This window comes from Enhydra lutris, unplaced genomic scaffold (assembly GCF_002288905.1).
Source record: "Enhydra lutris kenyoni isolate GAN:26980312 unplaced genomic scaffold, ASM228890v2 scaffoldscaffold3, whole genome shotgun sequence".
NCBI lineage: Eukaryota > Metazoa > Chordata > Mammalia > Carnivora > Mustelidae > Enhydra > Enhydra lutris.
In genome coordinates, this window is record NW_019154087.1 from 66,778,088 (window position 1) to 66,792,645 (window position 14,558).

The window sequence follows — 14,558 nt, forward strand, 5'->3', positions numbered from 1 at the left end:
TGTGTGGAGTCTTTAGGATTTTTTATATGTGAGATCATATCATATAAAAGCAGAGACAATTTTGCTTCTTCCTTTCCGGTTTGGATGTCTGTTTCTTTTTTTTGCCTAATTGCTCTGGCTAGGACTTCCAGTACTATGTTGATTAGGAGTGGTGAGAGTGGACACACTTGTCTTGTTCCTGATCTTAAAGGAGAAGCTTTCGACCTTTCACTATTGAGCAGAAGAGTAGTTGAGGGCTTGCCATATATGGCCTTTATTATGTTGAGATACTTTTGCCCAATACTCAATTTGTTGAGAATTTTTATTATTAATGATTGTTGAATTTCGGCAAATGCTTTTTCTGCATATATTGAGATGATCATGAGTTTTTTTTTTCTTATTCTGTTAACATCATGTATCACATTTATTGATTTGCATATTTTGAACCATCCTCACATCCCAGGGATAAATCCCACTTGATCATACCATATGATCTCTTGAATATGCTGCTGAATTTGGTTTGCTAGTTTTTGTTGAGAATTTTTGCACCTATATTCCTCAGAGATTATTGGCCTGTAGTTTTCTTTTCTTGTATTGTCCTTATCTGGCTTTGGTATTAGGGTATTCCTGGTCTCATAAATGAGTTTGGGAATATTCCCTGCTCTTCAATTTTTGTGGAGGAGTTTGAGAAGGATTGGTATAAATTCTTTAAATATTTGGTAGAATTTCACCAGTGAAACCATCTGGTCTTGAGTTTTTCTTTGTTGGGAGGTTTTTGATTATTGATTAATTAATTACAATAATTAGTCTGTTGGTATTGGTATTGGTCTGTTCAGATTTCCCATCTCTTCGTGATTCAGTCTTGGTAGGTTGTATGTTTTAGGAAGTTATACAATTTTTTTGTAGATTATCCAATATGTTGGAATATAATTGTTTATAGTAGTCTGTGATGATCCCCCATATTTCTGTGGTATCAGTTGTAATGTTTCCTCTTTCATTTCTAATTTTATCTGAGTCTACCAAAACTTACTGTCATTACTGTTATGAGCATACACAGGGAGTTGACCACAGGTCGGGTGTGTATGTGTGTGTGTGTGTGCGAGCACATGTGTGTGTGAAGTACATGGAGTTCTGGGGGTGCTGGTTGGGAAGATCTGAGGGCAAGGGGTTTCCAGGGGCTTGTGGGTGGGCTTTTTGATAGAGTCTGTGACATGGTTATTAGGATCTTCTTCTCTTTAATGCCTTCAAGAATCCCATCTATCTCTTTCCCAGTCACTCTCTGCCCCCCAGTCATGCAGTTCATAATTCAATTCAGTTGGTGTGGCCTCATTGGAAGCGTCCTGCAAATCTGGGGAAGCCAGGTGTTTACTCACATATGCTCACCTCACTACCCAACCCCTTGCAGAAAAATCACTCTCTTGACCCTAAGCTGTTTTGCCTTGGGGGAGGGAATGTACTGATAAAGTCAAACTATTCCTTTTATGTTCTCCAATGTATCCAAACTTGGATTTTTTTTTCTCTCCAGTGCTCCAGTATGGAACATCTCTGCTAGAAACTTGGACTTCTACAGAGATCTCTCATTTATGGGTGATTGTTTAAGAGTGCGTTCTCCAGCTGCTCTCAGACCGCAGCCAAGAGAGGCAGAGACTGGAGTGGGTTCATGGTCCACTTCAAGGTCCGCAGCTGGAACCAAAGACTGTATGCCTGTTACTCATAGCATAGGGATGGGTGTGGGATGTGGCAAGAGTCTTTCTGGATCCCTTGGCATATGGTGCTGAGTCCCACAGCTCCCACAAAGGCAGTTTTGGGAGCCAAAGATACCAAATTGTTGAGGTGGGGAAGTACTAGTGGGGATGTCTTATTTGGTCATCTTGCTGGTATCACCCTAGTTTGAATAATTTGAGGGAGCTCTGGGGCATGAGAGCTGTGCCTAATTGTTTGGCACTCTGGGGCATGGGAGCTTTGTCTAGTTGTTTGCCTTGGGTGATTAGGACAGGGGATAGTGGCTTTAAGTGTGACAGTTGGATAAAGGAAGTTGTTGGGGTATGTGCTGTGGATTGGTTGCTTTGCTTATGAAAGGTGTGCTTGCAGGCTACTTTTTGGCTATTTTAGGAATTAGCCAACCCTATAAGGGGCAGATCAAACATATTCAAAGGCAATAGAATAATAATAAAAAAAAACTATCCTCTTATTTTGCCCAATTAGATTTATACTATTTAGCAAATTGAATTCATATAGTGTTATTTGGGTAATGGGCCAGAGCTGGGGAGGGAAGATACACCTTAATTTTTCCTTTTACACTTTTCTTACACTTTTATAATTATTATCATGTTCATGTATTCCTTTTATAAATCAACAAGTATATCCAGAGGAAAGAAAATCCTAAAAATGAAGAATAAGAAAGAACAGTAAAAGTTGTAGAGTACATATTTTTGGGTTTCATATTGCAAAAGACTATAAAAATTGCTGCTGCATGTATCTCATGAAAATTTTGCATTTGCTCTTTCATTGCTGTTTAATTTAACATTGGTAACAGTTTCTACAGGGTGGGAAATAGATTGTTTTCTTCCTCCTTTCTTTGTACTGTCAATTCTCACATAAGCAGGTTTTCAATGATCTGAGTACCATTGGAAGTAGATCTATCATAACCACAGTGATAATTAGGCTTGTCATCTTAACCAGGATACATTTGAATGTGAAAGTGAGGACTACTAATAATTACAGTGGGACCACAAGCATAAACTGGAACAGTGTTGGTCCAATTGGGAAATATGTTCATCCCCCTTGCTTGAGGGATGCATGTCAAGTTCTTCAGAAAGGCACCCAGCCCTATATGATCTGGACCCAGGCTGCCTGTAATAGAACCCCATGCTCCATTTTATACTCGGGTATTACGTAACTGCATATAGAGCCACCCACCCCTGCAAGCTACACTCAACCCTATCCTTACTTCTGTCCGTGCTGCCCTCTGGCCAGAATAAGCTCTCTCTCCCACAGATGATGCTTATCCCTATTTTAAGATTTTAGAAGTCTCTGTCACAAAGCCTTGCATGCCCTCCTGAGTAACCCTGTGCTATCATGTGCTTATTTTTATTATCCTTTGCCACATTATTTATATTTATCTGTTTAGTTCTTGGTCCTTCCATTAGAGTATGAGTTCTTCCAAAGAGAAAGAGCTGCCTTTGTCTGCTTCTGACACACTATCAGATACTTAGATATTTGGGGAATGAATGAGCAAATAATACACTTCAGATCCACCTTCTTAAAAGCACAGAGTCTTTAGATGGTAAAATGACTTATTCTTGGCCACAAATTTAGTGTATCTGCCTGGAGCATCCTTTTTGTTTTTCCTTTTGGTCTTAATGATATAATTAATGTAAAACATGCTAGTCAGATTAAATAATTATTTTGAGATGACAGGTTTTGGAAGCATTGTGATTTGAGACTTAGTTTTGAAGATCAATTCTCTCATATATGTGTTTTTTACTGGTTTCATTTTTTTCTGAAACCCCTTCAAACAGGGTGACTCGGCTGGAGTTTTGAGTTTTAGTTAGTTATTTTTTTTCCTGACATCTAGCAGTTGGAGTTACAATCTGCTACACAGAAGTTGAGTTAGCTATGTATAGATATGTGGACACTTCCTGGATTTAGAAGTAGGCTTACTGATTCTAGAATTGCTTATTGAAGATGTGAGACAGGAAAGGAATTATCCTAAGAATGATAGAAATAAGTTCTATCAGTTTATCGTAGAGGAATATTGCCAGATTGCCTAGTCTTAAATTTTATTACTCAAAGGGAATTTAGAATTCTTCTTATTTGATGGAGTACATAGTCTCTAGAAAGGGAAACAACCTAAATATCCATCATTGAGGTGCTAGCTAATAAGTTACAGCAAATCCATACAGAGGACTATAATGTAGCCATCAAAATTAATAAACTAGACCTATAAGTGCTGACTTGGAAATAAGTACAAAATATATTAAGTGGAAAAATGTAGTATAATATGTGAGGTATGCCACTATGTTTTGTTTAAAATAAATAAGAATGACAAGTTAGAAATATTCAACTGTTTGAATTACTTTTTTAAAAGAATTTTGTTTATTTATTTGAGAGAGAGAATGCAGAGCAAGAGAGAGAGAATGAGGAGGGGTGGTGGCGGTGGTGGGGTTTGGGTAAGGGTAGGGAGAGGGAGAAGCAGGCTGTCCATTAAGCAGGGAGCCCCATGTGGGGCTCTAACCCAGGATCCCAGGATCATGACCTGAGCTGATGGCAGATGCTTAACTGACTGAGCCACTTAGGCACCCCTGAATTATTTTTTTAAACTTTTCATTTTTAATTAGCTATGGAGTCTCATGCAGTTGTAAGAAATATGAGAGAAAGAGATTCTTCCCATATGCCCTTCACCCTGTTTTTCACAAGGGTAACATTTTGTATAACTATAGTACAATATTACAACCATGAACTTGACCTCAATATAATTCATTGATCTTACTTATATCAAACTATTTTATTTTTTTAAAAATATTTTACTTATTTATTTGACAGAGAAAGAGAGAGTGAACACAAGCAGGCAGAGCTGCAGGTAGAGGGAAAGGGAGAAACAGGCTCCCCACTGAACAGGGACCCTGATGCGGGACTCGATCCTAGGACCCTGGGATCATGACCTGAGCCAAAGGCAGACACTTAACTAACTGAGCCACCCAGGCACCCCAGATCAGACTATTTTAATTTTTATTTTTATGAAAATTATATATATACGTATTAAAAATTTACTACTGAAGACTTAACTTTTGAGCTCTAAAACACTTAGTCTCCAATTATCTACTGCTGTATAACAAACTACTCCAATATGTAATGGGTTAAACCAATAATAATCTTATTAAGTCTCAAGATTTTGTAGATCAGGAGTTTAAGCAGGGCTTGGCTGGGTGATTTTTCTGTTCTGTGTAGCATTAACTGAGTGTATTCATCTGGTGTCTGGTCTAGTCTGGTAATTCAAAGACAGCTTCATTCACATGTCTGGTGTCTTGAAGAGGTGGCTAGAAGGTTGGGCTCAGCTGGTTATTTCTCTCTTAATGCAGTCTAAAGATCTCTCCATGTGGTCTCTCAAGGGAGGTGGTTGGTGTTCTTACATTTTGGTTGAGGGATTCTTGTGACCACAGTGGAAGCTTCTACTCCTCTAAAAACCGACGACTGGAAATGGCAGAGTGTCATGTCCACTGGGATATTATTGGTAAGCTTTTATAGGTCAACCCAAACTCACTCATGGAGAAGGGAAATAGACCCTTCTGTGGGAAGAGTTTCAAGAAATTTGTGGTCATCTTTAATCCACCACAGCTAATAATGAAAAGAGGAAGCCTCTTGTCTTTACCTATCCTGATACCTGTTACCCAGAGGCTATCACTCTCAACTTTTAACTTGTTTTCACTGATATTTAACTCCATCTCTTTGAACAATGTACTTAACACTGTCATTTCCCTGGATTTAACAATTTTACATATTACTTTTGGCTTCTTTTCAGGGTGAATGAAGTCTTACCTCAATCTCTCTCTCTCTTCTCTCTCTCTCTCTCTCTCTCTCTCTCTCTCACACACACACACACACACACACACACACACACACTCTTTCCATTCCCTGATTACCTCATTAGAGCAGTGTCACAATTTGGACAGTTTTATATATTTGCTAATTCTTTCTCACTATTCCCCTGCAGACAAGCTCTTCTTTCTCGAGATTTCTGTCCTCCTGTTTCTATTTGCACTTGTTGTTCTAGGCCTGCTGCTGTTCTTTGTTATTCTGAGGAATTTGTCTCTCTCCTCTGTTAGAGCCTCTGTTTTATTGCATCCTACATTTTTTCTTTTTTGGTTAACCACCTCATTTTACTTGAGTCAATTTCTTTTGTCCCCAAAACTCATCTTGGGTTTGTCTTTTCTTTTTGGCATTTATAGAAGTCATTTGTCTTATTTGGGAATAGGAGGAAAGTAGTAGTGAATGTTTGGGCAACCTTCTCCAGCGTGGAAAACAAAGCTCTCTCTTCCCTTCCATGGGTGGGAGATATGGAAATTTATTTCTGGAGAAAGGTCTTCCAGCTTTTGAGGAAAAGGAACCAATGCTATGGGATCCTGGTTTAATGGATAATCTTGGCTCTACCTATTAACTCTGTATAGCTACTGTGTTAGAAAAAGAGAAAAGATAACTTTTTTGGTAGTGCCAACAGGAGAAGGGGGACATAGGTTTAACTCGGAGAGTTGAGGATGGAAGCAGTACTGTATATGGGAATGTAGAGATGAACACACGGGCTAGGAGAGAAGGGTCACTTCCAGAGAAGTTCAAAGTCACACTGTATCTGATGGGCCAGGTATTTACTGGGAATTTTGTATTACTGCCTTCAAGTATCCTGCCAATAAATCAAACAGTACTGTGGGTGTAGAAGGAGTACCCACCTAAGTTTCCTTTCCTTGGCTCTATAGCAAATAGAGGAAGCTACTCTCTTACTTGTACCTTACCTTTGCCTCCAGGACAACTATAAGACCAAAGCAATCCTTGGATACCTAGTGTGGAGGTTTGTGAGTTGAACTGAGCATACTTGAGCATCTCAAACTAGAACAATAGAAGTGGATACTTAAACCATACACAACAGTAGGGTCAAAATTGAAGCAATCTAAAATGTGTATTTCTTTAACTGCTTCATGTTCCTTTGGAGCTACTTAAATTCCTGGTGATTGCAGAAAATAATTATTTAAAGCTTATTATTAGAAGATAATTTCATCTATTCTAGTTTATAGTTTCATTTTTATGGTCGTATATGTTTCAGCGATTTGAAATTCGTAAGATAAGCCCCACCAGAGTTGTTTCTCTTCTGAAGAGTCTTCCTTCCTTTTCCTTATGCCAAAGATGGCAGCTAGGTGCCAGGAGGAGCTTGTTTATCCTCCTAGTTTTGGAAAGTGTTCCTTGACCGAGTGATATCATTCTCTGTTCTTCTGTTGATCATCAACTGAGATACATACTCAGTGAGTGACTTTTATCCTTACTGCATTCACTGCTGAAATGTCCAGTCTTGCTCTTGACTGGCTGTATGCCTTACTCTGTCTAGCCTGTGGACTTTGGTGTCATCTCACCTTTCTCTATAGTAACTCAATGGCAAACTCTCTGGCTCTTGACTCTTGGTTCCAGGGGCAAGTCTAGGAATACCTCTATCTTTTTCACGTTGCATGGGAAAGTATGGGAGGCTTGAGGATGGCTAATACAATTCTCCCCAACAACTCGTGCTTATTTCTCAGCAGCTGCAGACACCCATGCTGGTTTAGGTCAGCAAACGCTCTGTGAGATGGTCTGCTCATGTGTTCCAAATAGAAACTGCAGTGTGCAATACAAGCCTCTTCTACACAGGGCACAATTTACCAGTCTGAAACTTGTCTTTATTCTCTACCTGATTTCTGTTTCCACAATCAACTCTTCAACTGGCTAAATCTTAGGGGTATGGGGTGTGAGTTCTGAAGCCCAAGGGAACCTAGGTGGGATGTACATATTGTTCCTTCTTAATTAAGCTTTCCCACTGCTCAGTATTTTTCCTCATCTGGTGGAATCTTATCATCTTCACTGGGAACTTTTGTTTTAGGTGGTATCTGCCATTCCCTTCCCTTGGGTGATTAAGCCTTAATGGTGGAAGGAGCTTTTAGGAAAAATAATTCTGGATTACTGAAAAGGAAAATGTTTGGGGAAGCAGTGATTTCTCTCATTACCTCTTTGAAAATGATTTTTTGTCATTACTTCTTTTAAACCCACTCTATAGGTCCAGTCCTATACCTGTTCTTTTGAACTTTTGAGCCAATCCCATACTTTTTTGGGTCACTCTTCAATAGTTGTAAAGCCCTTTCTTCACAAGAACAGTCTCATATCAACAGTAAAAATGTGCAGGCCAATATAATAGTCAAAGCCTCATACGTGTATCTAATTGTCATATAGGTTTTGGCTCAAAAATCATCTCCCAAAAAGACTTTCTTTGACCATCCTATATTAAAAGTAGCCTCAAGGTATCCTTCTAGCCATTTTTTCTTTCATATCACCTTGATGTAATTAATTTAACATATACATATTGAGGGCTAACTATGTATCATCCAGAATTATCCCATGCACTGGAGATATTACAAAAACAAGATAGACCAGAGGAGGCAGACAATAGACAAACTTAAGTGAATTAAAAAAGTATCACTTAGTGATATGTGCTGTGCAGAGAATTAAAACAGAATAATATGGTAGAGTGACTGGGTGACTAATTTACATTGTGTCACCAGGAAATGTCTCTCTGAGGAGATGACATTTAAGCTGAAATCGGAATAACAACCTTTTATTTGTTGTGTACCGTATAATCGACAGAGGCAAGAGCTTGTAAGATTGTACGTCACACAGCATAATTCCTAGATGAGAGTACTCATGCGTAACCACATAACGTTCCCTGGAGTACTGGGGCAACCTGGTGGAATGCTGTGTGATCCCAAGCGTGGTCAGAAATTATACCGTTATTTTTCCTGAACCAAGTCATGGTTCAGTAGCATATTAAGTTCCCATGACCCTTCTACTTTTTGATTGAAGGAGATTCTGGATGCTGGGCTGATGACAAAAGTGGAAGACTGTACTCACTTACCAAGCCCAAGGAGTTGTGCAATTTGTAACGCAATTGCTGAGTATCTGCAGATGATGTAGCATCTGAGAAATGGTATCAGCATGGAAGAAGTAAGGAACTTAGGCTCCCTTCTGCCAAATGGATTTTAAGTCCAGATATATTTGGAATGGAGCACTCAGTGGAAGGGGAGGAGTTGGAAAACGGTCTACCATTTTATAGATTCTTTATGGACACACACAGAGGAAGGGAAGGGAAGAGAAGCATGCTGGACAACAGCTTCAAGGCTTACTCTTCACCAGCAACCCTGACTGATAGGTTTGGAACAGTGAGGAAGACTCTTTAATGTGGAACAGCTATGAGATTGGGAGATGTTTATAAAATAAAGGCTTTTAGGCATAGTTACATAGTTGGTATGTAGCTCCAGCTTATTGGAAATTTATTTGCCCTGATAGGTTCTATAAGAAAACATGAACATGTAAAAAAAAAGAAAGAAAACATGAACATGTAATGAAATGATTTTGGTTTTTCTTGTGTATTTATTGTATAACTGTGATGATTAATTTTATGTGTCAATTTTATTTTCACTTTCCTGGGCTAAGAGATGCTCCACTGATAAAACATTATTTCTGAAAAAAAACAAAACAACAACAATAACAACAAAAACCCCAACATTATTTCTGGGTGTGTCTATGAGAATGTATCTGGAGGAGATTAGCATTTGAATGAACAGTCTTATCTGTGTCCCTCTAGCTAGGAAACCAAAGTGGAGAGATCATTAATACACATGCACTTGGTATCTTTCCAGGTTGTTCTTGTAAGGTTTGGTTTAAAAATGACATTCTTCTACCTGCAGTACAAACAGGCTCTGTTCTTGTCTGTAAGCCTAAAACATAGACAAAGGACATTCATAGGTTGGCAGATGTACAGCGTAGCCTTGTTTGTGGTAGTAAAGGACTAAATACATTAAACGTAAGATAATAGGAGATCACATGCCTGAAGAGATGGATGCTATTGATTAATCAGTAAGGAAGAATCTTCCTTTTTCCCTCCCTCCCATCTCTTCTCTCCTCCCTCCCTTCCTTTTTTTTTTCTTTCATGTTCATATAGTTGACACACAGAGTTTTTTAGTTTCAAATCTTTCCTTCTACTAAAGGCTGCCATATTTGACTCTTCTCATCTTCTCTGGGTGTTTGATCCATCAATTACCTTCTTTTTTTTCACCCCTCCATGACCTCTCCTTTTCACTGGCCTCAATTCTTCCACCTTAAAAGTGCTGAGGTGGTTTTTCTCTTAAAGAAACAAAAGCCTTTCCTTTGACCCTGCTGTTTTGTCAAGTCACCATCCTAGTTCTCTGGGACTCTCATCGTCCAGCCCTCTAAAAGAGTGGTCTGTGCTTGCTACCTGCATTTCCCAACCTAGAGCTGACTAATCTGGTTACCTCTCTCACTGATTTCCAGCTTCATAAATGATTGATGCTTTCATCTTGCCAACACTTGGGAGAGGTATGTTCTTCTAAGGGTAAGGACAGTCGCATTCCATTAGAAGTAATGTCAGACACACAGAAAACCTTAGAGTTTGCAGTGGAGCTCCCAGAGTGGTCTGTGTGAGCACCCAACAGAAAACATGCTCTTTGACAGCCAATGGGACCGAAGTTGAGTGAGGAAGTTTGGACTGCCGATTAGTGAAGAGATCTCATACATCCTAAGATGCCCCAGATAGAGAAATCAAGAGTAGTTTCAAACATGAGTCCCAATTCAGTATGCTAAAGAATCTAACATGTTCATTGTTGGAATTTGCCAATCACATTCAGCCGTGAAATAAAAAGTGTGCTCTCTTTGGTCAGGTTCCTCCAGAAGCAGTCTTCAAGCCAAGAATTGAGCATAAGTGGTTTGCTAATACCCAGCCCCAGAAGAAGAAACCAGTAAGGGAGTAAAAGAAGCAGACTGAGGAGAGGGAAGAACCTAAGAGAGGTGAGCTTTCAGGTAAAGTCACAGACTCAGCCCCATTTCCTGGGTGCTGGGTATTAGCCCCACCTGAGACACGAGAGCTGGACTTGGTCCCCTCACACCAGCAAGTCGTTGTCCACAGGTCATGGTGGGGGGGGGTCATAGGTGGACATAAGATTCCTGGTCACTTCCTCTGCTCCTTATAAGCTATAATTTCTCTGATGTCCAAGGACAGGTACAAATAGTAGCAAAAACCATGAAGCTAGGGATGGGTGAACAGAGATGGTACAAGGGATCCAGGAGGATCTGATCAGGTCTCCAACAGCATCTGTACATATGTCTAAAGGTATATATGCTCCCTCAATGTGACTGTGCCTGTGTACAGTGGTATAACTGCAAGGCACCCGGAGCCCTGAAGTAATCACAGCTCCACCCAGACCTGGTGGGGACAGTCTGGCAGTATATAAGGACAGTATCAGTGCAAAATCCCAGTGACCCAGCAGCAATCCTACTCTTTTTTAATTGTCCCAGGGAAATCACACAAGTCTCCATGAAGTCTTATACAAAGATGTACGGTGGAGCCTTGTTTGTGGTACCAAAGGACTAGATAAATAAATGTAAGATATATATGTAAATACAAACATGTGATTATAATATATGTAAATATAATGTAAACAATCTATGTAAATATATTTGCATATATGTCTTATGTTATATTTAAAGTCTCATGTATAAAAATTTCCCCCCCGAATACATGGATCATTAATTATTGTTTTGTTCTGAAAGAGCTTTAAATATATTATAGATCTATTTTGTGTATGATTTTATAATTTGAAAAGCAAAAATTCTTTTGAAAGAAAGTACTAAAAATTGAAGAATTAATTAAGCTAAAAATGTGAAAAAGCAGCAGAAATCAGGAGTGGCAGGATATATGGACAGTATCCTCAAAAAAGAGAGGAAGTTGTGCAGCTGTTCTCCCTTCCCCTTTCTAAGGCCATGTGGGTTTTCCTTTGGGAAGTCACCCTTCCCCCCATCCCACCTCCTTGTTGGCCCTGTTTGGCCTTAACTGATCAGCAGAAATCCATCCCTCCCAACAAGGTCCTGCCTGGGAGTGAAGAGAAGCGATCCAGGCCTGACCCCATTAGGCTTCATAACATAGACAAAAGACTGGATCAAAGAGATCAGGTTTGCATTAGGCACAAATGTACACCTGAAAAGCCTAAAAGGGCCCATATGTTCCCTTCACCTGATCACATTTACTAGATTTTCTTATTTCAAGATATTTAAAAACCCTAAGCATTTAATTACAGTTACTCTCAATAGTCACAATTCGAGAAAAATGAAGAGCTCATGTTCATAGAGAAATGGCTTTATTCTGTGAAAACGTGCATAAGTGGAGTGAGTCAGGGCTGTGTCCTGTAGGTGCTGGGGACTGTGATTTGACTGATCATATGATACTTGGCAGCCTGGGCGGCACGCATTACTGTCTTCCATCTGGGACAAATCTGTCACACAACTCTAAAAGGCAGTTGAAGCTATCATCATAGAATCCAATTCAAACAAAAGATGGTCAGCTCCACGTAGATAAATTAGGAAAGAGGACTGTGGTTTAAGGCCAGGAAGGAAAAATTTGTGGAATACTCTATATTTCCTCAGGAGATTCCAGTACTCATCTTATTATATCTAGGTTTAGCAATGCCATTCCTAAATTGTTACCTCCCAGGAAGAAACAAGGACATCAACTGAATAATACTGTTGTTAAAGCTTGGGAAACCGTGAGGTATTAGGACTTCTGCCTTCATCAAAGCAAAAGTGATCCATGCTAGTTTGCTTCAGGAGCAAAGCCCCACTTTGCAGTTACAATGTTATTATTATTATTTTTAAAGATTTTATTTATTTATTTGAGAGTGAGACAGTGAGAGAGAGCATGAGAGGGGAGAAGGTCAAGAGGGAGAAGCAGACTCCCCATGGAGCTGGGAGCCCAATTCGGGACTCGATCCAGGGACTCCAGGATCATGACCTGAGCTAAAGGCAGCTACTTAACCAACTGAGCCACCCAGGCGCCCTGTTATTTTTGGGTTCTTGATTATTCCCTCATTCTAGGAACTGTAGCCTCTCCTTTCAGTTTTGGAAACACAAAAGTCAGAGTATTGGTCCTGACCAAATATAGACACTAGTTTGTAAGTACTTAGGCAAAAGTGTGACAGAGCCTTCTCCAAATAGAAGATTATTTTTTAAAAAATGGGGCAGTTTTCAATATGAAGACCCCACTGGAATTTCAGAGACAACTGCATATGGTGGACTTGTGCCACCATAACTTCGCTTGTCTGAGGTATGGAAAAAAATCAATCAATAGAGTGCTGTACCAGATTATGTTACAAATGAAGGAATCATAATCTCAGAATTTCGGGCCTGGAGAGGCTTGGGAATACTGGTAGTGCATTTTCTTCACTCCACACCTATATATTGTTTAATACTATTTATGGACTAGTAATATTGAAAATAATGATAGAGATAATAGACAAGCAAAAAATTCATATTTGTCTTGGTTCTGTCTCCAATACAAATCTCCAATTTGTTTTATTACCTTAATAATTTTAAATGCATTGATATTAAGTTTATTTTTGAATAGAGAATAATATGTATTTACAGGCTTAAAAAAGCTCATAATGTACAGATAGTAGTCTGTTGCTTTTTATTATGCCATTCTCCTGGCAATGACGTATTTTTGCATTAAGATAAGAATCACAGAAGCAAGAACACTTACACGGTGTTTTTTCACTAATGTCACCAGCTGGAGTTTAAAGAATTTTGACTACTTTGTCTTTGTGCCTTTATAGGCCTCTGTGCTGACATCTACTGAGTCATCACTAAGCACTTCAGTGCATTTATTTATTTATACATTTGGTTTCATATTCCCGGCACAACTCGCACAGTGTAATAATGGAGGGTATTCACTATATTTGTACTGGGTGAAAAGATAAATCAAGAAGGAGAAAGAAGGAGGGAAGAAAAGGTAGAGCGTAGGGGGTTTTTAGGGCAGTGAAACGATTCTGAATGGTCCTGTCATGGTGACAAACTGTCACTATACACTTATCAAAATCCATGCAATGTACTATATTGTGAACCCCAATGTAAACTATGCACTTTAGTTGATAAGATTGTATGAATATTGCCTCAGCAAGTACACCATGCTAACACAAAAGGAAGTAATAGGGAGAACTCTTTGTTTTATAAGATTTTATTTATTTATTTGAGAGAGAGATATATCACACATGAGAGAGCACAAGCAGGGGGAACAGTAGGCAGAGGGAGAAGCAGGCTCCTTGGCTGAGCAACCTGAGCCAAAGACAGATGCTTAACCGCTTAACTGACTGGCCTACCCAGGTGATGTGGGAGAACTCTTTATAGGGAAAGGGGAAAAGAGGTCATGTGGGAATTGTCTGTACTTTCCAATCCACTCTAAAACTCTGTAAAATATGAGGTCTCTGAATTTAAGCAGTAAAAAGAAACAAACCAAGGTAATTTAGATGAGATGTTCTTAGAATGTATATATTGTAAGCAACAAAAACCAAATGCAATTAGCATAGGCACAAAAGTAAATATGTTGGTTTTCTTACTGAAGTCATGGGTATGCATCAGGGAAAACTGGCACCAAGAACTTCTGTGCCCTCTTCCATCTTTGTAACACTCTAGGTTGACGTCCCTCATAATGCCCAAAGCATGGTAGCCAGCACCTCCCAGGCTCATAACCTACTAGGTGTGCTGCAAGGGGAAAGGGTTCTTTCCTACTTTAGTTGTTCCTGAGAAAACTCCCCAGGGTTGCTGGTCAAATTAGCTTGGAAATGTGAATATCTTTAGACCATTTATGGGGGTCGAGAGACCAGATCCAATTATGGTATAATGTGTACAAGGCTGGAAACAAGTAGGCATGATAGAAGCCTACACACACACACACACACACACATACATCATGACAGCTCAAAGGATGGGGCTGTCTTTAACAGAGC

The 14,558-nt window shown here is 39.4% G+C and overlaps 1 long non-coding RNA gene across 1 annotated transcript in view; it reads left to right on the forward strand.

Moving 5' to 3' along the window:
• The window catches only part of LOC111156755, a 64,620-nt gene that overhangs the window by 36,884 nt on the left and 13,178 nt on the right, over positions 1 to 14,558 (forward strand). The window contains exon 2 of the long non-coding RNA XR_002641252.1: positions 10,446 to 10,572. This is a non-coding gene — a long non-coding RNA (uncharacterized LOC111156755). The remainder of the gene's footprint in view (positions 1 to 10,445; positions 10,573 to 14,558) is intronic.